A 25286-nucleotide genomic window follows, 5' to 3' on the forward strand; every position below is an offset into this window, starting at 1 on the left:
GACGATTAATAGGAGTTTGGAGACCAAGTTAGAAAGCCAAAATATTTCGAATTATCATTGAATTTTTATTCAGACGTTCTTCAAAAATCTGTTAATGTCAAATGAAATCAGGTTTCATTCAGGATTACAGAATGATTTATGTGGTAGAGATACAGGTGTTAGTTGTCACAGATATTAATGAGACTAGTTACATTTTAAAAATTGAGTTTAAAAGCGTTAAGGACTGTCCCACATCTAATAAGGCTCTTCTTGGTATTTATAGTTTCGTGTTCTTTGTCTACACACAGTGCATTATTCTGTAGTAGTCTCTTATGGTATTACTCGGGCGCCATATCGCGGCAGTTGTCCGTGAGCGTAAACAAATGAGGACTACGGTCATAGGGGTTAGAAGAGAGGCTCGGGGGAAGAATACCCCGCCCCCCTCTCGCAGGGCAGCCAGCCTGCACCCATGTTTCGCGCTTCAGTGAAAGCGGATCTGAAACATGGGGATAGTGAATGACGAAACCAGTGAAGAGATCTATCGCTACCAAGTGCGTAACAGTTAATAAAAATTACACACATTACAGGCAAAAACACAATTTATGATATAAAACCAATGTAATCAGTATATGCAGCATTTACATACTGCGTGAAACAGTTTGACGACTTAGTATAGTCACTTTCACGGGCTCTCTCGGCCGTATCGGTATGTGAAGTCTCATTATCTGCTGTGTTCTTGCAGGATGATCTCTAACGTTGTTCCGCTGTGTCAGCGTTAGACGAGTCCTCACTGGGTCATTGGCAGCTAGTACAATGTCGTCTATTGCAATTTCCATAACGCCACCTCGCCTCCTGTAATCGTGCTCCACCTCTTGCACTTTTCTTCGATACCCTTCCGAGCCGTTTGGAGTTGTAGAATTGGAGGCACTGTATGTCAGTTTTTTGGGACTAGCTGCAGGTCTGTCGCCAGAGACATTGTGTTACCTCACGTGCTGTTTAATTTTCGCCCATGGAAGTTCACTTGCGTTCGGGTCGCCATTGTAAGGCGGGAATTGATCCATGGTGTAACATGCACTCTTAGCAAGTACGTCTACTACATAATTTACGAGAAGCATATAGCTCAGCCTTTGTCGTTTTGTCATTGCATTTAACTTTCCTTTTCGCAGCTATTCTGTCATCGCCACCATTGGATAGCATATTGATGGTGTTTTGTCCACTTGTGTATAATGATACGACGCATTGTTCAGAACAATGACAGAATTTGGCGGAAGATTTGGGAGCACCATATCCGAAAACCACTTCTCGAAATTCTCAGAGTTCATGATAATCTCCTTTAGTCGATTTCGTTCACAAACCCGATTTTGGAGCCAACACTTGGCACTGTCATCCTTATGGAGGCACTTTTCCACCCCATAACACCCACTACATCTTGTGGCCTCTGGCAGCATTTGCCACATGTCAGACTGCTATCAGTCCACTACTCATCAAGATGAAAAATATTTTGTTGAGCTTTCCTAATGCTCCTCATGTGTGCAAGGAAACGGGATCAGCAAAGAATAATATCATCACATTCTAGGAAGAGATTTCGTTTGTTCACTACAGATTTCCACACGATCCCATCGACTTAAGTAAAGTTTTTTATGAGGTACTGCCCCATCTCCAATTTATCTTCTCACGCAACACTGGAAGAAGTTTTACCACGCTAGGTACTACTTCCTGTTGTGTGTAGAACTCAACAATAGTATTTCTTATAAGTGCTTTAGTGAAGTCGTCCACTTCTCTCTGAATATCATTTCGTATCTTCCTAAGTAAAACAAAATACAAATGAAGTAATTTCAACCTAGCACCTGCCTAGTTGGGACCAAAGGCTTTGCCGCAGTGGTAACATCGGTTCTCGTCAGATCACCGAAGTTGAGCGCTGTCAGGCTTGGCTAGCACTTGGATGGGTGACCGTCAGGTGTGGTGAGCGCTGTCGGCAAGCGGGGTGCATTCAGCCCGTGTGAGGCAAATTGAGGAGCCACTTGACTGAGAAGTAGCGGCTCCGGTCACGAACACTGACAACGGCCGGGAGAGTGGTATGCTGAACCACATGCCCATCCATATCCGCATCCAGTGACGCCTACATGATGAGGATGACACGGCGGTCGGCCAGTGTCATTAGGGTCTTCTGAGACCTGTTCAGACGGAGTTTAGATTTTTAGCTGCTAGTTGGAAGCAGTGTCGAATATAAACTGCTTAACAGTTGCGCAGTACAAATTAGGACTAAAGCTGACCTTTTCTTTCCTGGAGTACCAGGCGATTAACCTCGATGAGAGCTTGCAGTCTTTCTAATCCTATCTAATGTTCGTACACTTTTGCCGGTGTAGGTGGCAGCTCTATTACGGGACTGAGTGATAGGATTAGGAGCTCCCTGATTTCATTTTCCTCGTCCCAGCATTCCAGCACATTGTGCATAATTTTACGAGCACCACTTCGTACCACAAATCTCCCTTTCCTTTTTAGGGGTTCCGAGAGTCGTGCTCGAACTCTTTGATGGAGCTGAAGCAGCGTCTTTACTCTTTTTAAAATACGACACGAGCAACAAGTAACGCACAACACAAATCAAAACAAAGCGGAGAATACACGAAAAATTCGGTGTTGGTTGGCAGTGCTGTAAAAGCGGTGGGACAGGCCAGACCTCTACTGGAAACTTCAGCGACCATAGATCAAAACAACCGCGAGCAATAACCATTTTATACAGTCAGACGACAGGTATGTGGATTGCATGCAAATCATGTGGAACGTGGTTTAGGCCCCTGGATACTTTTGAGCATGAAAGTGCATTCAGCACTGGCTATGCATCAGGATGCAAGGTATTATGGGAACTCTTGCCCTATAATACAGAATCTTTGCTGAAGCTGAAATTGACCTATCAAAAGAAATGGTTTGTTATGTGAACCATTATATACCTAGGTGAGATTCTTTCTACCTTCTTCATTTTCATGAATCAGGACTGATTTTACTGATCACGGTCGTGAATCCCTAAAATTCTGGGCCATGGTCTTCCATAACCCTCAGATCATTGATACGCAGAAGCTGATCATTCAGTCACAAAAAAGTTAATACCCAAGCGGCAATTAGAAAGTCATTTCACATTTCATCCTACAACAAAACCTTTTCATCTCTTATGCTTTGTGGCCACACTACCTGATCCACTAATCGATTGTGTCTGTATCACATTTTTATCTTTCACTTTCTTCTTAATAACTTCGCCCTTATCTGTCGTGTCGAATAACTACGTTTAATGGAAATTCTAGCAAGGACAGAACGGTTGATGTTCATTGACGATGTCTTAGGCTTTTCTCCTGTCGCATCTCCTATTTTACATCGAACAATAATTTTAGGTTACACTAAATGACTAAGTCAACGAGAGAAGAAACTTTTGTCTTTCTTACCTTACGTTGTAGCTTCACATTTAACAAGTGTTTGTCCATCTTTGAAGTTAATTTTTGTGTCTGAGTTATGTTTCTACTATCACAAAAATTTAATTTAAGGGAAGGTATCACACGAGCTTTTCTTATCGGGAATGGAATTAAAATTCAGGATGAAGGCATATCAGTGATAAGACTCGCCGAATAGGTTGCTATCCAAAAAGAGAGTGAGGAAGAGTAACAGGACCTATAAAGCGGAATAAATGGTCTGATGAGCACAGATGGTAGACTGCAAGTAAACAGGAGGAGGACTGAAGTACTGAGGAGCAGCGATGAACTTGACATTAAAGTTGGGGAGCATGTCGAAAATATGTGGAAAACATTGACAAGAAGAAGGGATAGGGTGATAAAACAGGAATACAACTGAAGTGAGTACTGGGAACTGCACAATCCACTAGCGTGTGAAAAACGGTGTAATACTATTCTCAGGCTGACCGAGTAGGATAACACTGACACACGCCAACGTCAGTTCAAATCCTAATCTAGTTAGCTAGGTTTATACTTTCCGTGACTCCCCGAAACCACTGAAGGTAAATGCTGAGATGTCTCCCTAGAGAAAGGCACCGATAATTTCGCCGGCCGGTGTGGCCGTGCAGTTCTAGGCGCTTCAGTCTGGAACCGCGTGACCGCTACGGTCGCAGGTTCGAATACTGCCTCAGGCATGGATGTGTGTGAGGTTAGTTACGTTTAAGTAGTTCTAAGTTCTAGGGAACTGATGACCACAGATGTTAAGTCTCATAGTGCTCAGAGCCATTTGAACGAAGCACCGGTAATTTCCTTCTGGACCCATTTCATTCGAAGTTGATGTCGCAGTTTAGTCTCCCTCTGTCTACAGAGGGTTCAGTCTTAATCTTCCTTCCCTCTTTACTCTCAGTTTGGTCTCTGTGCCACACGAACTATCGCTGATTAATTAATCAGCGCCTGGGTCACATCCCTGTCCAAGCTTGCGTTCTAGATGTTACGTTATACAAACAATTCACTCAATGCAACAACATGTATTTCTTTTAAATGCTTTTAAACTAAATTAAGCCTCACACTACACGAACGATTAGTGGGAACATTGGGGAGAGAGAATTGCAAACGGAATCAGAAAGTTGCTAGGAGGTTTTGATGTTTTTTGGAGACTAAAAATCACACACATTCTTTCGAATAAGGACATAGATAAATTTACATGGTCAGCAAGGGGATATAGATCTATCATAGATTATGTAACAATCAGTAGCACACTAGAGGGAATAGTAGTAGTCGGGCACTATAGGTTGAGGCAGAGAATGTGCTGACAATAGCGTAAGCGCATTCTTATCTGTGGTGTTAAATTACAGCTGAGACAACTCATGTCATATTGAGCTGACAGTAGCATCAGCACTTCCTTATCTCCAAGTACACTTCTGGAATCAAGACATCTTGTGTGCCGACGCCCCCATCCCCCCTGCACTCCTACGAGTTGTGTGTGAAGCACCCCCGCCCCACGCACCTGCGCTTCCGAGCGCCTTGTGCCTCTGCGCCTGTAGCATCATCTTACTATAACTGATATGTACGAAGTGTAAGCGTGTAAGTATTGTCATAGCTATAATCGTCATTGTATTTTGTTACTCAGCAGGTTGCAGGTTAAATGTAAACGCACAGCACTCTATCAACGCATTTGCTTGTTGGCAATGACAACAACTGATGAAGATGTCGACTGTGATGATGAAGATATTGAAGCAATTTGCTATTGTTAGGTGGCGTAGGTGATAAGAGTCTGAAACCCAGAGGTAGGGCACCAATTGCTCTTCACAAAATTGCTGAATATATTCTCATTTCAATTTCTAGAATACCACAGCATTTCAGAAATTTTAACGAAAATGTTGTCAGTAATAACGTAAATAGCAATTGGCCCCCACCTCTGGGTCTGAGACCTTTATCACCTACGCCCCCTAATTGTCCTAAGCATACAAGCATAGACACACATAAGATAATAGTAGAGGTGGCGAAAAATATACTTACAGCGATCGAGAAATAGTTCACACACTTATGAAAGGAACGTCAAATGGTAAGAATGTCAAGGCACACTATATCAACACTTCTTGTTGCGAGGCAATGTAGTATTAGCGCTGATAGTGATGAACAGGAGTGGGAAAAAAAGGAATAAGCTTACCTAATAATGTGTTTTTTCCTTGCAAGTGAGATGCAGTCGTTACAGAAACAGACGCCTGACGTGAACATAATGGTGTTCAACCAAACCTACTGCTTCAATGCCAGTGGGTGTAAGCTTGTCAGTGGCGGTAAGCTATAGAATAGGCAGTTCTACCCAATGGTATTATTTGAAAGGCCTCGATTTAGTGACGTAAAAGTAAAATGGTTCATGGATGAATGACATCGACTATGTGTTGTGTCAGTGCAGATTTTGAACTTGTTCCACGGTTTCAATCTCTTCCCTAGTACAGTTAAAATAATTAACAAGAGAGAGTGCGTACGTCTACAGGAGCAGACTATTAAGAGTCTAGTGAATGCCAGCTGTGTAATAAAGCTTGAGCTAGGATGTCGACAAAGTGGCACTCGTACGTCTTCCGGTTGTATGAGACATTATAGAGTAATTTACTGGAGTTAGCTTTCCAACCCGTCCACCCATTGGAAGAAACCATCGCTCAACTCTACCATGCATGCTGTGCATCAATGAAGGTACAAGCCTCTCATACAACATTACCAGATGTGGGTACTTTACTGCTATCTTATTTAAAATTGTTTATATACCTAGCTGTATGTATGATTTTATAAAAAAAACTTCATTCCAATGTAAACGAACAATTACTACCATGAGTAGACGAAACAACCTACCCACAACGGTCCTGTAGTGAGTAACTGGTCCTGCAGTGATTAAGTTAGAAACCAGAAGAACGAGACGAATGGATCAATACTTCCTGGTATTACACATGCTTTGGCTATTGGACCTTCTGGTTGTGGGAAAACTGGTCTGGTTCTAACACTGTAAGACCATCCTGAGCGAGACCACTTCTAGCATGTGTATATTTCTTGAAAAACTATGTTTCAGCCAAAACATCAGCTATTACAGCAGATTTTGCATAGCACTGAGGCAGTAACATGCGAGACGTTCAGTGAAAGCAGTGATACTCCATAACCTGAGAAATTAAAACCAAACAGCGTATTCATATTTCACGATGTCGCAATGGAAAATCACGATTCGCAGATATTTCTGCTTTAGTCACCATATGTAAATCAGTATATTTTATTAGAGTCAGACATACACAAGGATCTCTAAGCAGTTGGTCCGGGAAAATGCGAACTTTATTATCGGTTTCAAACAGGAGAATCTGAATTTAAAGAATATTTACCAAGCACATATAGGAACTGTCATTCAATTCATGTCATTCAATGAATTCGTTACAATAAATCGGAATTTCTAGAATAAATCACAGTATGCCTTTCTGATTATAGATAAAACCAGGAAACTGCATGAGGGCTGATACAGACGAAACTTCACTGAGATAATGCATAAAAAGCGGTGTATCAGAATGTAACCGTATCAGTATACTGTAGACTACGGACCAATCTGCTTGTGTGGCACACTCGTTCAGAAGTTACAAAGCACAAGTGCCTATTTGAGGGAAAAATCGGGGCAATCAAAACTATATTAATAGAATTGGAAAGTCTTACCGAGGTGGGTCTATAAACGTTGAGGTGTTGAATGCTAGAATACAGCAATGTAAACTATACGTCAACGAGAAAATTGAAGAAGTCATCGCAGAAGTGGAAGATATGCATTGATGTATAACGACGAGAGCTGAGAGATTTGTCCCCCATCATCACCAGTAACCTCAAAATATAAATAAGTCTTCGAATACCTTAATGCGAACCTCTATACAAGGGCGATATACTGGAGGGCAATATTATGGAAATGGAAGAGGACGTAAGCGAAGATGAAATGGGAGGTATGGCACAGCGTGAAGAGTTTGACAGAGCACTGAAAGACCTGAGTCGAAACAAAGCCCCGGGAGTAGACAACATTCCATTCGAACTACTGATAGCCTTGGCTGAGCCTGCCCTGACAAAACACTAGCATTTTGTGAGCAAGATGTATGAGACAGGCGAAATACCCTCAGACTTCAAGAAGAATATAATAATTCCAATCCAAAAGAAAGCACGTGTTGACAGGTGTGAAAATTGCCGAAGTATCAGCTTAATAAGTGACGGATACAAAATACTGACATGAATTCTTTACAGACGAATGGAAAAACTGGTGGAAGCCGACCTCGGAGAAAATCAGCTTGGATTCTGTAGAAATGTTGGAAAACGTGAGGCAATACTGATCCTGCGACTTACCTTAGAGAACAGGTTTAGGAAAGGCAAACCTTCATTTCTAGCAGTTTTAGTCTTAGAGAAGCTTTTGACAATGTTGACTGGAATGCTCTCAAATTCTGAAACTGGCAGGTGTCAAATACAAGCAGCGAAAGGCTATTTATACTTTGTACAGAAACCAGATGGCAGTTATAAGAGTCGATGGGCATGAAGCGGAAGCAGCGGTTGGGAAGGGAGTGAGACAGGGTTGTAGCCTCTCCCCGATGCTATTCAATCTGTGTATTGAGAAAGCAGTAAAGGAAACAAAAGAAAACTTTTGGAGTAGGTACTAAAATCCATGGCGAAGATAAAAAATTAGAGGTTTGTCGATGACATTTTAATCTTATCATAAACGGCGAAAGACTTGGAAGAGCAGCTGAACGAAATGGACAGTGTCTTGAAAGGAGGATATAAGATAAACATCAACAAAAGCAAAACGAGGATATTGGAATGTAATCTAATTAAATCATGTGATGCTGAGGGAATTAGATCAGGAAATGAGACATTTAACGTAATAGAAGGGTTTTGCTATTTGGGGAGCGAAATAACCATTGCTGGTCGAAATAGATAGGATATAAAATGTAGACTGGCAATGGCAAGAAAAGCGTTTCCGAAGAAGAGAAATTTGTTAACATCGATTATAGATTTAAGTGTTAGGAACTCTTTTCTAAAAGTATTTGTATGGAGTGTAGTGGGACATGGACGATAAATAGTTTAGACGAGAAGAGATTAGGAGCTTTCGAAATGTGGTGCTACAGAAGAATGCTGAAGATTAGATGGGTAGATCACGTAACTAATGAGGAGGTATTGAATAGAGTTGGGGAGAAGAGGAGTTTGTGGCACAACTTGGAAAGAAGAAGGGACCGGTTGGTAGGACATGTTCTGAGGCATCAAGGGATCACAAATTTAGCATTGGAGGGCAGCGTGGAGGGTAAAAATCGTAGAGGGAGACCAAGAGATGAATACACTAAGCAGATTCAGAAGGGTGTAAGTTGCAGTAATTACTGGGAGATGAAGAAGCTTGCACAGGATAGAGTAGCATGGAGAGCTGCATCAAACCAGTCTCTGGATTGAAGACCACAACAACAATACAAACTACCTCAAAAACGGGTTATTGTACAGCAGCATGTCGTCGACAAAGTATAAAGTCATCGAGGAGCAGGAAGCTATTATCATTATTAAAGGTAGGGTAGTTCCAATGAGGTCTGCATCTCTCGGAAAAATTTAAGCCAGTACCCGACAGTCTAAAAGAACTGACGTGCACTGTGGAAGAGGGCAGAAAAGAAGAAGGAGAAGAAAGAGAAGATGAAGGAGTAAATGCTAATATTGATTTCATCAAAAGTAACATTAATGTTCAAAACAGAACATACGGAGTCAGCAGGACGAAACCATATGTACTGGATAAGCATCCAGTACATATAGCTGAGAATACAATAAGTGTAGGGGATATGAAATCTGAAAGAATGCCTCGTTTATTGGAGCCATTTGGAAACGCCGAACATCAGAAAGTATACCACGAAAAATATAAATCCGTCTGGTCAAATATTACGCATGGCCAGTCTACCTAGGACTCCAAATGAACGAATAAAAGACTCAAAGAGAGACAAATTTAAGATTATAATGAAACCAGAGATAGCGACTGCACATATCGTAGGTGAAAGTTTTGAACTTTAGCATAAAAGGCTGAACAATCTACCTCTCCTTCCGAACAGGCCTTGGAAGGCCCAACGATCATTCTCAGCCCACAGGCGTCACTGGATGCGGATATGGAGGGGTCAGCAAAAAAATGGTTCAAATGGCTCTGAGCACTATGGGACTTAACTTCTGAGGTCATCAGTCCCCTAGGACCTAATTAAGCTAAGGACATTACACACATCCATGCCCGAGGCAGGATTCTAACCTGCGACCGTAGCGGTCGCGCGGGTCCAGACTGAAGCGCCTAGAACCGCTCGGCCACAACGGCCGGCAGGGGTCGGCACACCTCTTTTCCGGCCGTATGTCAGTTTACGAGACCGGAACCACTACTTTTCAATCAAGTAGCTCCTCCGTTTGTCTCACAAGGTTGAATGCACCCTGCATACGAACAGCGCTCAGCAGACCGGATGGCCCAGCCCGACAGCGCTAAACTTCGGTTATCTGACGGGGACAGGTGTTACCACTACGGCAGGGCCGCTGGCAACCTACCTCTGGAGTATTTAAATTACGATGGCCCAAAAGAAATCATAGATAGATTACGACTACTTCCAGCAACAGTTGCAGCAGCGAATTCAGGTTACACGTACGAAACATTGTCAACCGCACCTGAGCTTCGAGAAAGACACGTAATTGAGTATTCATGGGGACAGTTTTTCATGACCTTCATAGAGCTACACTCAGAAAATTTCTGTGCAGACATGTGATAATACGACGATTGAATGATTTATCGGAGGCTGATCTCGTAGATATGCAAGCCTACTCATGGTCGAATAACGAAGTACATTCTAATGGTCGTAGACAAACATTCCGTTCTCTTGGGCTCTTCCTGTGAAGGTAAAAACAAATAAGGAGGTTTCTAAGGTTTTTGGTTAATTGTTGTGACTGGAGCGAATCGGTGTCCCAAAACCTTCAGACCGATGTCCCAAAACCTTCAAAGTTACCTTGGAGGTGAATTTTACAATAGAAATTTCAAAGCAGTAATGGAACTTTCTCCCGTTTGAAATCTTGAATTGTTGAACGGTTGAACAGGACGATCAAAAACTGGATGAGAAATCAATTTCCTCTCTAAGGTGCGTGCAAATGGCTAAACATCCTACCACAAATTACTGGCGAGTATAATGGTACTACTCATCGTACAATTAAGTGGAGACCTGTTGATGTCCGCGATAGTGGACTTCTAAATACAGTTTACAACCGTATTAAGATGGTGGATCCCCGCAAGCAGAAGTTCAACGTAGTTGATTGGTACGCATTTGAAAACACAAAGCCGCCTTTCAGAAACCCTATCTATCAAACTGGTCAACAGATTTGTTTACCGTTCCCGAGGTGCAGCACTCGAGTCTGAGAAAATACACCTCCAAAAACATTGATGGTGAAGAAACTGCAGGAAATGTTCGTACGGAGGAAATACAGAAAAGCCCTGAACCGAACGTTAGTGCAGTTCTCCCCCGGGATGTATTGTTGTTATTGATTCATAATGAGTGAAGCTATTATTCCTTACAGTAATAGGAAATTCTTTTTTACTTTATGACATTTTAAAGAATACTGTGTAATGCATATTACCATTAGTTACGGCGATACTCCTCGCTGTTTACAATATGCTGATCCTGCTCCACCTAAGGTACTGCATTTATTTTGCCCACATCTTTTTTCATTGATGACCTCGTAACCCACAGCATTAGTTTTTAGCCTTACTGACGATTCATTTGTGTGGTACACCTTTTCTATATAGAGCCTGATACTAAAAAGTTTCCAATATGTCCGGTTTTGATATTATCATCTGATGTTCTCCCGTTAACGAATGACTATAGGTATTTTGGTAAGGCAACTTCAGGCTGTAGCCATTACATGTAGCCTCCTATTTCGCACCGAATTCATCAGTTACTTCTTATTTGTGGATTCAGCTACAGTTTACGAGTTATCTATATTCATAAAATCTGACATGCTTCTCTTTTACTTGCACTTGGTTCATATTTTTACACTTTCATGCACTGAGTCTATTCTCATGGTTCGTAGCACTAATGCCTATTTGATTGAACTTTTCATGTTTTGTAGTACTGAAATCTTTGCTTTACGACCTTTGTCGGTAGTTAGACTTCACATTTATTTTTCAAATACGATTATTAATTTGTAACATTATTTATAATATGTTTATGGGCTGTTACAATTTTGTGTTAGGGATCTGGCGCAATTTTTTGTGTTTCTATTACGTAATAAATTACCCTCAAATAAATGGATAGGACTGATGTTTGCGTCACATTGACATTACTGTTTTGTAGTTATTTCTGTTCGGTGACTGATGTTGTTGCTTTATGCATGCGTATCATGTTCTCCAGTCAAAGTACACTCCTGGAAATTGAAATAAGAACACCGTGAATTCATTGTCCCAGGAAGGGGAAACTTTATTGACACATTCCTGGGGTCAGATACATCACATGATCACACTGACAGAACCACAGACACATAGACACAGGCAACAGAGCATGCACAATGTCGGCACTAGTACAGTGTATATCCACCTTTCGCAGCAATGCAGGCTGCTATTCTCCCATGGAGACGATCGTAGAGATGCTGGATGTAGTCCTGTGGAACGGCTTGCCATGCCATTTCCGCCTGGCGCCTCAGTTGGACCAGCGTTCGTGCTGGACGTGCAGACCGCGTGAAACGACGCTTCATCCAGTCCCAAACATGCTCAATGGGGGACAGATCTGGAGATCTTGCTGGCCAGGGTAGTTGACTTACACCTTCTAGAGCACGTTGGGTGGCACGGGATACATGCGGACGTGCATTGTCCTGTTGGAACAGCAAGTTCCCTTGCCGCTCTAGGAATGGTAGAACGATGGGTTCGATGACGGTTTGGATGTACCGTGTACTATTCAGTGTCCCCTCGACGATCACCAGTGGTGTACGGCCAGTGTAGGAGATCGCTCCCCACACCATGATGCCGGGTGTTGGCCCTGTGTGCCTCGGTCGTATGCAGTCCTGATTGTGGCGCTCACCTGCACGGCGCCAAACACGCATACGACCATCATTGGCACCAAGGCAGAAGCGACTCTCATCGCTGAAGACGACACGTCTCCATTCGTCCCTCCATTCACGCCTGTCGCGACACCACTGGAGGCGGGCTTCACGATGTTGGGGCGTGAGCGGAAGACGGCCTAACGGTGTGCGGGACCGTAGCCCAGCTTCATGGAGACGGTTGCGAATGGTCCTCGCCGATACCCCAGGAGCAACAGTGTCCCTAATTTGCTGGGAAGTGGCGGTGTGGTCCCCTACGGCACTGCGTAGGATCCTACGGTCTTGGCGTGCATCCGTGCGTCGCTGCGGTCCGGTCCCATGTCGACGGGCACGTGCACCTTCCGCCGACCACTGGCGACAACATCGATGTACTGTGGAGACCTCACGCCCCACGTGTTGAGCAATTCGGCGGTACGTCCACCCGGCCTCCCGCATACCCACTATACGCCCTCGCTCAAAGTCCGTCAACTGCACATACGGTTCACGTCCACGCTGTCGCGGCATGCTACCAGTGTTAAAGACTGCGATGGAGCTCCGTATGCCACGGCAAACTGGCTGACACTGACGGCGGCGGTGCACAAATGCTGCGCAGCTAGCGCCATTCGACGGCCAACACCGCGGTTCCTGGTGTGTCCGCTGTGCCGTGCGTGTGATCATTGCTTGTACAGCCCTCTCGCAGTGTCCGGAGCAAGTATGGTGGGTCTGACACACCGGTGTCAATGTGTTCTTTTTTCCATTTCCAGGAGTATATATCTTTCATTATTACCCGAATATTTGGGTACGTTACTTCATTGCTGGTTTCTTTCTCTTATATACATTGATATGTGCCATTTGTTTCGTTCAGTAATTCTATGTGTGACATCCTGTTATGTGTGTATCTGTTGAATTGTACTGAATTGTACCTTTTTTGTATAGGCCTGAATATGAAATGATTGGATCGTTGATACCGTTGTATAATAAAACACTATCAAAATAACGTATGCTGGTGCAGTATTAATACAGTTCATCGAGCAGCCGCTGCTTGCGCTCCTGATCCCAAGATGGAGTTACATTTTAGTCGTAAAGGTTCATTACGATCGCTAGTATATTTCTAGGGAGCACAAGTACTGGAGCGTAATGGTGATGAAATTTATGAGTTGAATCAGCATGTGGGAATAGTTCCAATCAGTATGATTCGTGTAGGGTGTAATATCGCGACGAATTCATACCTTAATGACAGATTAGTCCACACTATATATGCATGCTTTGCTACATTCGGCTGTGGTTATAGAACGGTACAGCTTTCCAGTAATCCAGTATATCTTCCTCTGACTGTTCAGGCATTAGACCATCTCGAGATGAATATCGCAGATCAGAAAGCGAATCAAGTTGACTTTCGCTGTGAGGAAATTACAGTACGTCTTCATCTGAAGAAAAATTATTGATGTACTTAAGTATAAATATGACTTAACTAGTCATCAGAAGACCACTTCGCAGTGGAAGCAGAATGTGATAACAAGCGAGATTTACGGGTATCTTATAAACGTTGAGCTGAAACCTCACAATGAAGACTCTCGAAGTAATGACTCCAGTTCAATACAAGGAGCGTTTCAATACGGAGGGATATTATTCCCAGTAAACATTTGCCTCAGTAGCGTTTAATAATAATGATGCAGTGCGAATTGTTATTGAGCGTCCAGGTGGACTGAAACTTCCAAGCAAGAAATACCCATTTTGTAGGGAGTATTTACACCTAAAAAAGCTGCAGCGCGATCAGTAACGTCTCGTCTTGCATGTAATGCATTTGCCTTTCTGTTTCAAGAAATAAGATTCGAGATTAATGGAGTTGAAACCCATCGCGCACCAGAAACGTGGTGGTCATATCTACACTCAAGACACACATATTTGCATCAACATCAGATCTGCATGCTCCACAAAACGCAGGATGGTTCACAGGCGGATCGATAGGTAAGTCCTTTTGTACGTAGATTCCGCTCAAAATGTTAGTGGGCTTCTTTGAAGAGAGCAGTCGAATTTTCATGTATGCTAAGCAGGAGATGGTTTTAGTTCGAAGCGCTATCGATGGCAGTTTGAAGATTCGAAGGAAAGAAGAAGAAGAACTTAAAATTGTGCTGGATAAGCTGATATGGAAAGTACTACACCTTCTGATATCAGTCGAGGAGAACCTGAAACATTTATGTGTTCTGAATTCATAAGTGCCTTTAACTCTCTGTTCATAGGAGTTATCCGAATATCCAGTCGTTGTCACGCATCCCGCCAAACATGGACTTTTAAGACTTCTATCCAGTTAGAAACATCTCGCTTTTTTATTTTAGTACTGCAAACAGGCAGACACGGGGCTACTGAAAAGGTTTCAAACGTATTCGACGACAGGAATCTGACTTATGTAAGAGTGTCTCTTAAGTCCCAGTATTTTCCATACGATAATTTGCAACTCAAGTGTAACAGAAACGATTATAGGCTACAATATAACAAGTATGCAAGATTTTATACCTCATATTTTGAGACTGTCGTTGATTTTGGATGCTCACTTAGCCTGCAGAAGTTTAAGGAATTACCACCTATATAGGAGATAATTATTCAAAACAACACGAAATGGTGAACAATGGAACTGTGGATGTGTGTACTCAGTTTGAATCGTCCAGAAACTTTCCTGTGAGCGCTAAAGCATATGCATTAATACTATACGACCGTATCATGAACTATTTGCTACTAACAGGAATTTTACAACATGCGATATAAATGTAGTGACATTATACAACAAACAATCCACTATACAATGATGCCTCACAGAGCAAAAATATTTGAAACCACACAGTGGTTTTATGACGAGTCCGGACGATTGGTGTTTAAAGATGTGGCGTTCCTTGCATTCTCAGATACCAGAAAGTACTAACGAGGTATTCAACAGGCGTTGCGTCACCCAAACCGTGTAACTCAGTGCGGTGTCCTAAAACTAGTGAAACGGCAGCACAGTAGACTCTATTTTGCCACTGAGACAATGAAGGGATGGTCTATAATGATATGGTGTCATTTCTCGGAGCGTATGATCCTAGAGACAGCATAGTTTACTTCAAAAGCTATGAGAAGATTTCCTGATTTCAAGAAATTTATAAATGTGCATCGATCCAGAATCTAGAAACAGAAGGATGTCCTGCCTTCAAACAGTTGAAGAAGTGCCACGGATAACATAGGTTTACAAATGCTTAGTTGGCTTACGGATAAACAGACTGTTTCTTCAAAAAATTTCTACTTGTTTATTCACAGCCTGTTTCCTACCTCCTCAGTTACAGGTTTTTGGTGAGTAACTTATACTTCCCCACGCCCCTCCTCGTAAAATGAAGCACCAGGGGGCTTTGCGAGAAGCTGCGTCGTAGTTGTACTAATAAGCAGGAACTGACATACAAGAGCTGGTCACACGACCTTGGTTAGGTTATGCTGGGACATTATCGCAGTAACGCGTATGCACCACATGCAGAGGCACGGGATTACAAGTACCTAGCAGCACATGCAGATATGAGCTGCAAGTGTGTCCCTCACTCCCATAAAGAGCGCGAACGTCAGTGCTGTGCTGGATTCGCATAAATGCAGAAGTCTGCTTCTCTCAGTATATACGTACCTGCATCCAAGATTGCACGCTGCCTGTACATAAATCATCACTGAACAGCTCCTTCCTATTTCAGTCTGATCAGCGATGAAGTGCTCTACACAAGCTGATATGATGAAGGCGCTGGTAAATGTGCTCCTTCGTCAGATGATGACAGCTTGATTTCAAGCACATCACAATCTTTCGATGATGAGGGTATGGTGTTTCTCATTAATGATTCATGTGAAGGCTAGTGTAAGAACTTTTTATATAAGCATGTCATTTTTTCCATGTTTGCACATTATCCTTACGTGTTCATGTTTTTTTTTTCTGCTGCAGGTGATTTGATCGTTATTGATTTTTCACAGCAGGTACCTATGATGGCATTTATCTCTGAGAATTCACGAGTGATGACACCAGTCGTTGAGAGGCAGATATGTCAGCACCAGTGTTACTTCTTTATCGACCAATAATAGTAAAAATTTTCTTATTGTTACACAAAATTTTTTTCTTGATTCACTTGTTGCTGATACTTCTTTATCGACCAATAATAGTAAAAATTTTCTTATTGTTACACACAATTTTTTTCTTGATTCACTTGTTGCTGATACTGCAAGGGAAGTGGACTATGGAAGTGTCAGAATTTAATTATTGTTGGTGAATATACGTGTCTGTTACTTCTTCCTGTGTGTCATACTAATCAATTTAGCTTCTTCTTCCATTGCAAAAGGAAGTGGGCTCACAGCACCGCACCAGACCTTTAATTGATGTGAGCATCGACGTCTGCATCACCTTGGCCTAGGAGTACTGGGGCGGTGCCGTCGACGTCTGATCACATCAACTGGGGCTGCAGCCTACCACCCCCAGACAAGCCGTAGCGAAGCAGTGCCATTGGTATCATCACCGTCACCTCATCTGGGGCACCAGGGTACTGCCCCCAACCCAGCAGTACCAGAGTAGTGCCATCGATGTGTATGTCGTCTCAGCTGGGGCCGTTCCTGCCAATTGGTCCGGCCTAGCGGTAACAGAACAGTGCCGTTGACGTCATCGACGTCACCTCGTCGAGGGTCTAGCAGTAGCAGCCCCACAGCCCGTCTTGTTCACCAACAGCAAGTAAAACACGCAACCACTTTTAAGACGACTCCGTTGTTGCTGTGGCTCTCAGGAACAGGATTTTACGGTCTCTCATTGATAACATCATTGCTGGATTTCGTTATGCAGCTACTTCCTTCATGCATGTCGAGCAGTGTTGGAAAGGGAGATCCCTGAAATCATCAATGCCCAAGGGTATTTCACCATCAGCTGCAAAGCGGTTCTCTGCTGTCAGCTGTTGCACGTTCCCTAAAGAAGGTAACAGTGATGCTGCAGAGACAAGTATCGTCAAACTATGGGGGAAGGATGGCGTGACATCACAGAACATGTCAACTGCAGAACGGTATGGAATTTTTACCAAGTGTCATACTAAGCCATTTTCGTGATATAAAGGGAAGAGGGTCCCAGTTTCAGTCCTCTCTCAAGTGATATTTTCGCTAAAATGTCATGTATAAATGTCCAGAATCTACATGAGATAGATGAATACTGCTTCACATGGTCGCTTTTCGCTCACGATAAAAATTGCCTGAAAGATACGTGTCATACAGATATGTACAAGACATGTAAAGGCTGCAGCTTTGAAGGCATTTCAGTCTCTATCACAATCCTAGGCCTGCCAAAGTCGAGAAGCAGAATCCTAATTACTGAGTTCGCATTTACACTCCGTGTACATATGAGAAGGAAAGCGAACCAGGAGATGTGAAACGTAAGACAGTCCGACTCTTCTAATTTCCCGAAATAGCCTGTCAGCGTCCGAAACAGGCAGATTTATTGCTAATCTCCAAAGGCGAGACGGAACACTGCGTTTGGATCAAAAACATGTCCCACTTACTTTCCGCCCAACTGAGGGGAAGACACTTTTGCCACAGATGCCTCAGTTCTTTTACTAAGCGTCAGATGGTCAGATGAGTCCGTATTTCAGTTGGTAACAGCTGATGGTAGGCTTCGAGTGTGACACAGACACCTCGAAGCCTTGGACCTAGGTTGTGAAGAAGGCAGTATGCAAGCTGGTCGTGGCTGTATAATAATGTGGACTGTGTTTACATGGAACGGACTGGGTTGTAGGGTCCAACTGAACCGGTCATTGTTCATCTATCTAGTCCGTTAATAGACTTTATGCTCCCAAACAGCGATGTAATGTCACTGGGCCAGTAGTTGAAGTATACTCTGGGCAACTGGAGCGAATGATTTGGCCAACCAGATCTTCAGACATGAAGCCCATCGAACATTTATTAGACATAATGTTCGTGCACAACATGCTTCACCGGCAACACTTTCGCAATTATGGGAGGTTGTAGAGGCAGCACGGCTCAATATTTCTGCAGGGGCTTCGAGCGACTTGTTGAGTCCACTCCACTTCGAATTTCTGCACTACGCCAGACAAAAGGAGGTCCCTATACGATGTTAGGAGGCATCCCATGAGTTTAACCACCTCAATGTACTGCAGTGTTGGTTAGAGAAGGAAGTGTGGGCAGTGTCCCGACGCACAACACTCTCTCCAACTTCAGAAACAAGACACAAGAAATAAGTTTTATAAAGGAATAGCCGTCTACACAGTACTGAAGTGAGACGTGGGTCATTTACAATCACTAAGAATATAAGAGCCAGACAGCTGAAACGATATGCTTTAGAGCTGTAAAAGTATGTACCAAGGTTGACAGATCAAGAAACGGAGACACAAGGAAGGAACTAAACATATACGGTATGGCCAGAAAAAGTTTGAAAAGCCTGTAAGGGTGTCGCAGGGTAGGTTGAGCTGAGAAACAATTGATTTAAAAAATGCCGTAGTCCTCTGAGTTAGTAAGTACTGACATTATCCAATCAGTCCTTCGGGTGTAAATTGAAGTGGCCCGCCAGATACAGTTAGTGTCACAGTTTTTGTCATAGCGTAGGTGACAGCTCACGACAGTGCCCTTTTTTTGACTCCGGTTAGATCATCACTCTCGTCCCATATCCAATTTTTGCATCGCTCTCTTGTTGGGCTTTAGGAAACCAAACGAAGAACACATTTGGTGACACCGTCTGATTGGCTAACTTCAATGCTAATTAACTCGGAAATTGTGGGAAGTATCGAACATTTTCTTATCAGTTTTTCTCATCGCAACCTATCCTGCAACACCCTTACAAATTTTTCGCACTGTTTCTAATCATCCCGTAGAACGTAAGAAATAAAACTGACGGCAGTAGAAGGAAATGCAGTAAATCATCTCGACAGAAATAACAGCGGCGGACTACTGTAAAATATGCTATAGTCCGAAGAAGTCTGAGAAGGCCAAGGAAGAGATGGACACCGTATCGGGAATATTCCTCGAACTTGAAGTGTAGAAGAAGAATCGTCCGAATGGTATTCGTGGTCTATCTTTCCTTAAATTAAAATTTCGCTGTGGCATTAAAAATAGAGGTGACACTCATTTTCTAAAGTAGTCGGTCGGAGTGTTATCAGATGGAGGTACGAGGTTTTCGAGATACTGGATTGTCAGGCGTGCCCAGGAGCGAAACAACTGTGATCACAATTAAGTAATGATGAAGAGTAGGTTGAAATTTAGGAGACTAGTCCGGAAGCATCAGTCTACAAAGAAGTTGGATATGGAAATTATAAGAAATGACGAGATGTGACTGAAGTTCTCTAAGACTGTAGATACAGCGACAACAAACAACCTAGCAAGCAGTTCAGTTGAAAGAGAGTGGACATCTCTAAAACAAGCTCTCACAGATGTTCGAAAGAAAAACACATTTCATAGGAATTTATAAAATCACTGGGGGTTGTGGCAACAGCACGATCATTAACGTTGGTGTGTAGAGTGTATGTGACTGGCGACATACCATCAGATTTAGGGAAAAACATTATCCACGCAATTCCGAAGATTGCAAGAGCCGACAAGTGCAAGAATTATCGCACAACCACCTTACGAGCTCATGCATCCAAGTTGCCGACACGAATAATGTATAGAAAAATAGAAAAGAAGAATGAGCATTTGTCAGATGACGATCAGTTTGACTTTATGAACAATGAAGGCAACAAGAGGAACTGCTGTCGTTACGGAATGGAAAGACTGAAGAAAAAACAAGACACGTTAATTTGTCGACCTGGGAAAAGCGTTCGACATAGTAAAACAGTGCTACATTTTTGAAATTCTGAGAAAAACTGGAATAAGCTATAGGGTAAGACGGGTAATATACAAAATGCACAAGAAACAAGAGGGAAGCATAAGACTGTAAGATCGACAAGGAGTGCTCGGATTGTGAGTGCTGTATGAGAGGGATGTAGTCTTTCGCACCTACTGTTTATACGTCGAAGAAGTAATGTGAAAATAGAAGTGGGGTTAAAATTCAAAAAGATATCAATGGTAGGATTCACTGATTACATTCGTACCCTGAGTGAAAGTGAAGAAAAATTACAGAATCTTTTGAATTGGATGAGCTGCCTAAGTACAGAATATGGACCGAGAGAAAAAAGAAAGGCGAAAGAAATGAGAAGTAGAAGAGATGAGAAAAGCTGGAAATTTGACGTCAGATTTGGTGATCACGAAGTGCATGAAGTTAAGGAATTCTGCTATCTAGGCACCAAAGGACGGGGCAAGGAGGACATAAAAGCCAGGCTAGCACTGGCAAAAAGGGCATTCTTTGCTAAGAGAAGTCTACTAGTATCAAACATAGGCCTTAATTTGATGAAGACGTTACTGAGAATGTGCTTTTGGAGCACAACATTGAATGTTAGCGGAACTATGGGAAAAATGGTACAGAAGAGACTCTGTGCATTTGATATGTGGTGCTACAGAACAATGTTGAAAATTAGTTGGACTGGCAAGGTAATAAATGAGGAGGTTCTCCGCCGAATCGGTGTGGAAACGAATACATGGGAAACACTGTCAAGAAAAAGGGACAGGATGATAGAACATCTCTTAATACATCAGAGAATAACTTCCATGGGACTAGTGGTAGCTCTAGAGGGGAAAAACTATAGTGGAAGACAGAGGGCGGAAAACATCTCGCAGATAATTGAGGACATAGGTTGCAAATTCTACTGTCAGATGAAAAGGTTGGCACGGGAGAGGAATTCGTGGCGAGTCGTATCTGACAAGCCACAAGACCAATCACTGAAAACAACATTCGTTTACATTAAATTAAAACTAAAATATTTTCTTCGTTCTGTACAGTTTCGTCATTAGTATCGTGTTCTGAAGTTTTCTAGGTTGCTTCCAAAAGTGACCAGAAACACTCGTACTAAGAAGCAATTATGGTACCCAAAAGCCGATAAGAGGCTATTAAACCCCTTGTATAAGGGCTCCAGAATCAGTTCAGTGAAAAATGTACCCACGCCAGTGTTCGAAGCGGAATGTATACTTTTCAATGAAAATGTTGTTGATGTACTCTAAGAACATTTTTTGGGGGGAATGTCATTTTAATATTTTAATGCTCAAAAATAATCTGGAATAACGAATAATAAGAATTCGGAGCATAATTAATGAATATATTTCTGATTCGCCTACCGGTTTAAAGTTTTCATTTGTTTGAACGCTGTGAAATAAGTCCGTTGAAAGTGACTTGTTTGCGTTTTTCAAGTCTGTCCACTCAACTTGAACTTTCTATGCGATCAGAATTTTAAAACATGTAACTTAGGTCATTGTTCGTTACTTGATACAGAGTCTCCATAGAAAAAAGTCTCCATAGTAAAACTTCAAAGAAAGTGAGGTAGAACAATCCGCTACTATTCCGATAAATTTTTCAGTTGAATACCTTGTACTCTCCCAATGAACCATCATTAGCAATTGTCGTAAGTTACTGTTTTTTGGGATTTCAGTGATCACTACATTCAACTATTCACATATCGATCATGATAATAATAACCGTCATTTACTGCAAGAGTGCCCACTTCATTACTCACAAGCAGAATTGCGTAAGGATGCGAACTGTCCAGTTTCAAGACGAAATAATAAATCAGCGTCTCCTTGGCCTTAAAGTTTGATTGTAAACGTCAGTAGCTGGTGAGCTACCGTGATGGGAATCTTAAAAGAGCTACTGCGTCTTGAAAGTCGCAGAAGACTGTCAGTACGAAATGTGTCATATCTTTTCAATCATGTATATGGATAAGTGCGCTACATGAGAGTTTCTTGTCAGCTGCACAGTTTTGCTGCTAGATTTAAAATTAACGTAGATCTCTCATTTCTGTTCTTAGTTACACTTAGCAGTTTCTTTTTTGCACGCTTAATATATTTTTAGTATTTTTGTATAACTGCTTAAGGACAGTCTGCATGAAATTAGACGGAAAACAGCATCGATTATAGTTTCTTACTTTTTCATCACTGTAATTCATTTGAAAACAGGCACTACGCCACGATATACATTTTCACCTGATTTAATCCGATCTCTGCCCAGGGAGTGAGGCGTGTGTAAGTAGACTTGGTATCACTTACATTGAGCCATAGTTCGTTGCTGGATGAACGCGTGGAGAGGCGCTGAAATAGCTCCACACGGCTCCAATGGTCTTCAGTTGTCCGCTTGCAGTTTTCCAGAGAAGCAACTCGTATTTCTTCGCTATTTCCTCAGGAACGTCAATGAGCCCTCTGTCTACATTTTTTGGTTGTAAATCCAACAGCATGCGTTGAATTCAATATTGTTCTTTACTATGGGTTACTAAATTTCATGCACAACGAAAATATAAGTTTGCTTGCTTCAAAATGCATGTAGGCAATCGGCTGCAATGAAGCAATGTTCTGTTAGTTCTGTGTATTGATTTCACTTTTTATTATTTATTTCAAATGGTTCAAATTGCTCTAAGCGCTATGGGACTTAACATCTGAGGTCATCAGTCCCCTAGACTTAGAACTAATTAAACATAACTATCCTAAGAACTTCACACACAGCCATGCCCAAGGCAGGATTCGAACCTACGACCGTAGCAGCAGCGCGGTTCCAGGCTGAAACACCTAGAACCGCTCGGCCACAGAGGCCGGCTGTAATTTAGTATGATGACCTGTAAGTAAACGATGATTTTAGCAGAATCCAGAGATGGTATTCTAGAAGGCTGTGGAATTCTCATTTTTGCATTCTTTAATTAACATGCAACATTTATAAACTAATATATCATTTTAGCTCGATAATCTTGGCCCTTGTAGTCTATATTTCTAAATTATACTTTCGAATCACCATTTATAAATGTAGAGTATAAGCTTCTGAATTACGTAGACTTTGTTCTTCTTTGTTTTAGGTAGTGTGGGAGAGGAGGGAGGTCGATTTGGAGCAGAGAAGTCTAGACGCCCCGTATTTGTCAGTGTTTCGAACCACAGCTCGCAGTGAGTTTTACTCCAGTGACTGAACTTGTGCTCTCCTACACACAAATATTTGAGGTTTTGTTGATAAACTAAGCGTGATGTCGCAGAGTTAACGACATTAGAATTATATTCAGTAGTAATGGGCTTAACACCTACATTCGGGTCCCCTAATTTAGTTTTACCAAGTTTAACAACGTAGTTTACGGTGTATGCATGTTGGTTCTAAGTCACTTTAAAGGTGAATAAGAGAATGGTAATCCCCACAACAGCGCAACAGTTTTCTGCCTCGTATCTGTCAATCCAAAATTCTTGTAATTGATTCATGAGTTCAAAATCGAGAAGATTCTCAATGCATTCTTTCCATTTGTTTACAAATCAAAGGTATTGATGATACCTCAGCATTGTCTAAATTTTGATTCACCCAAAAGAAGATTACTGCCACAGGTAACAGATGATTAAGATATGCAGTAAAGCGGAGATAGAGTTTCTTGTCCAGTTGACACCAGTGTCTTAGAAAGAAGCACAAACGCAGATGGAAAAGGGCAGGAAACTGTCTATCGCTTTTTTGAGGGAACCGTGAGCTTTAAATTAAAACTGCAGTAAATCTAAATCAGGCTGGATAATTTAAGACACACATATTTTATAATTCATTTTGTAACATCTGTAAATGATGTAACCCCATGTGGTCGTTTTCATATGAAGAACTATTTCAGAACTGCACTGGGCATGATCAAATGATCCAGAAAGAGCCAAAATGGTTTGCTGTCATATAATTACAATGACGTAGATGGGGATGTACTTTCGATGTAAATGATTCTACCCAACAAAACTGCGAAATATGCAGAGTAAGGGTTTACAAGATTTAGAAGGCCAATTTTAAATGTTGAACATCGTTGTCAACAATGACATATTCAGCGGATCCTGAAACCAGTGCTTTCATTACGTATGCAACAAGCAACAGAAACGAAATAAGGAAATTGGTTTTCAGTGTCACCGATGTCAAAGTTGTTAGAGATGAATCAAAATAAACTACCATAATGTTATTCAAGTAAAATTCCCCTCTGTTCTCACGAAGCACTTCAGAGAAAATACATGAAACCTAAACTGGTAATTCAGAATTGAGATCTCTACCCCCTTCCATTCCCCCCTCCTTCCCCACCATCCGAGACCTCTTCTTTTGTAGGTGTTCAATAGGCGCACCATTGCATCGTCACCCTCTGTTCGGGCAACAGGACACAGATATTTACTTAGCACTGTTCTTTTAAGCCTCGTACAACGTTGGAACATATTAAATAATTTCCTTATAATATGCCAGACGCGTATTTTCCTGCTTTGACTACAAAAGTATCTACCCTTACATATTGTGGTACAATATTAACCATATCCAAACTTCTACATAAGTCTTGACAAAGTTTATATGTTATATCATCAATACCGAGTCAGAAAACTAACGCGTGACATGCTGAAGTGTTTTCTTTAATACTGAAGTAATACCCTTTCAACTACTCTGACTTAGGATACACGTCGTGTCCCTAATTCAGCTCACCTCCCTTTGGTCCAAGGAGACTGCAGCTTCCACATCCTCATCCAGGTGAAGAAGCTGTCCGGCTCTACCCACGTCGGTGTCATCGGGTTAACTCTACTCACTTACCCTACACGCAAAATCCTGGATCCATACTGGAGAAGAGCAGATATTCGGCTAAATGAATCCTCGGACAGGATGAAGTCTGCACCTAGGCATTGGTTCGCTTGGACGCGGGCAACGTCCACCTTATATCACTCTATCTCAAACAGGTATTTGTTGAACACCCATCGTTTGGAGTGTGAGCGGCTGTGGAA

Source organism: Schistocerca serialis, chromosome 6, assembly GCF_023864345.2.
Source record: "Schistocerca serialis cubense isolate TAMUIC-IGC-003099 chromosome 6, iqSchSeri2.2, whole genome shotgun sequence".
NCBI classification, from domain to species: domain Eukaryota; kingdom Metazoa; phylum Arthropoda; class Insecta; order Orthoptera; family Acrididae; genus Schistocerca; species Schistocerca serialis.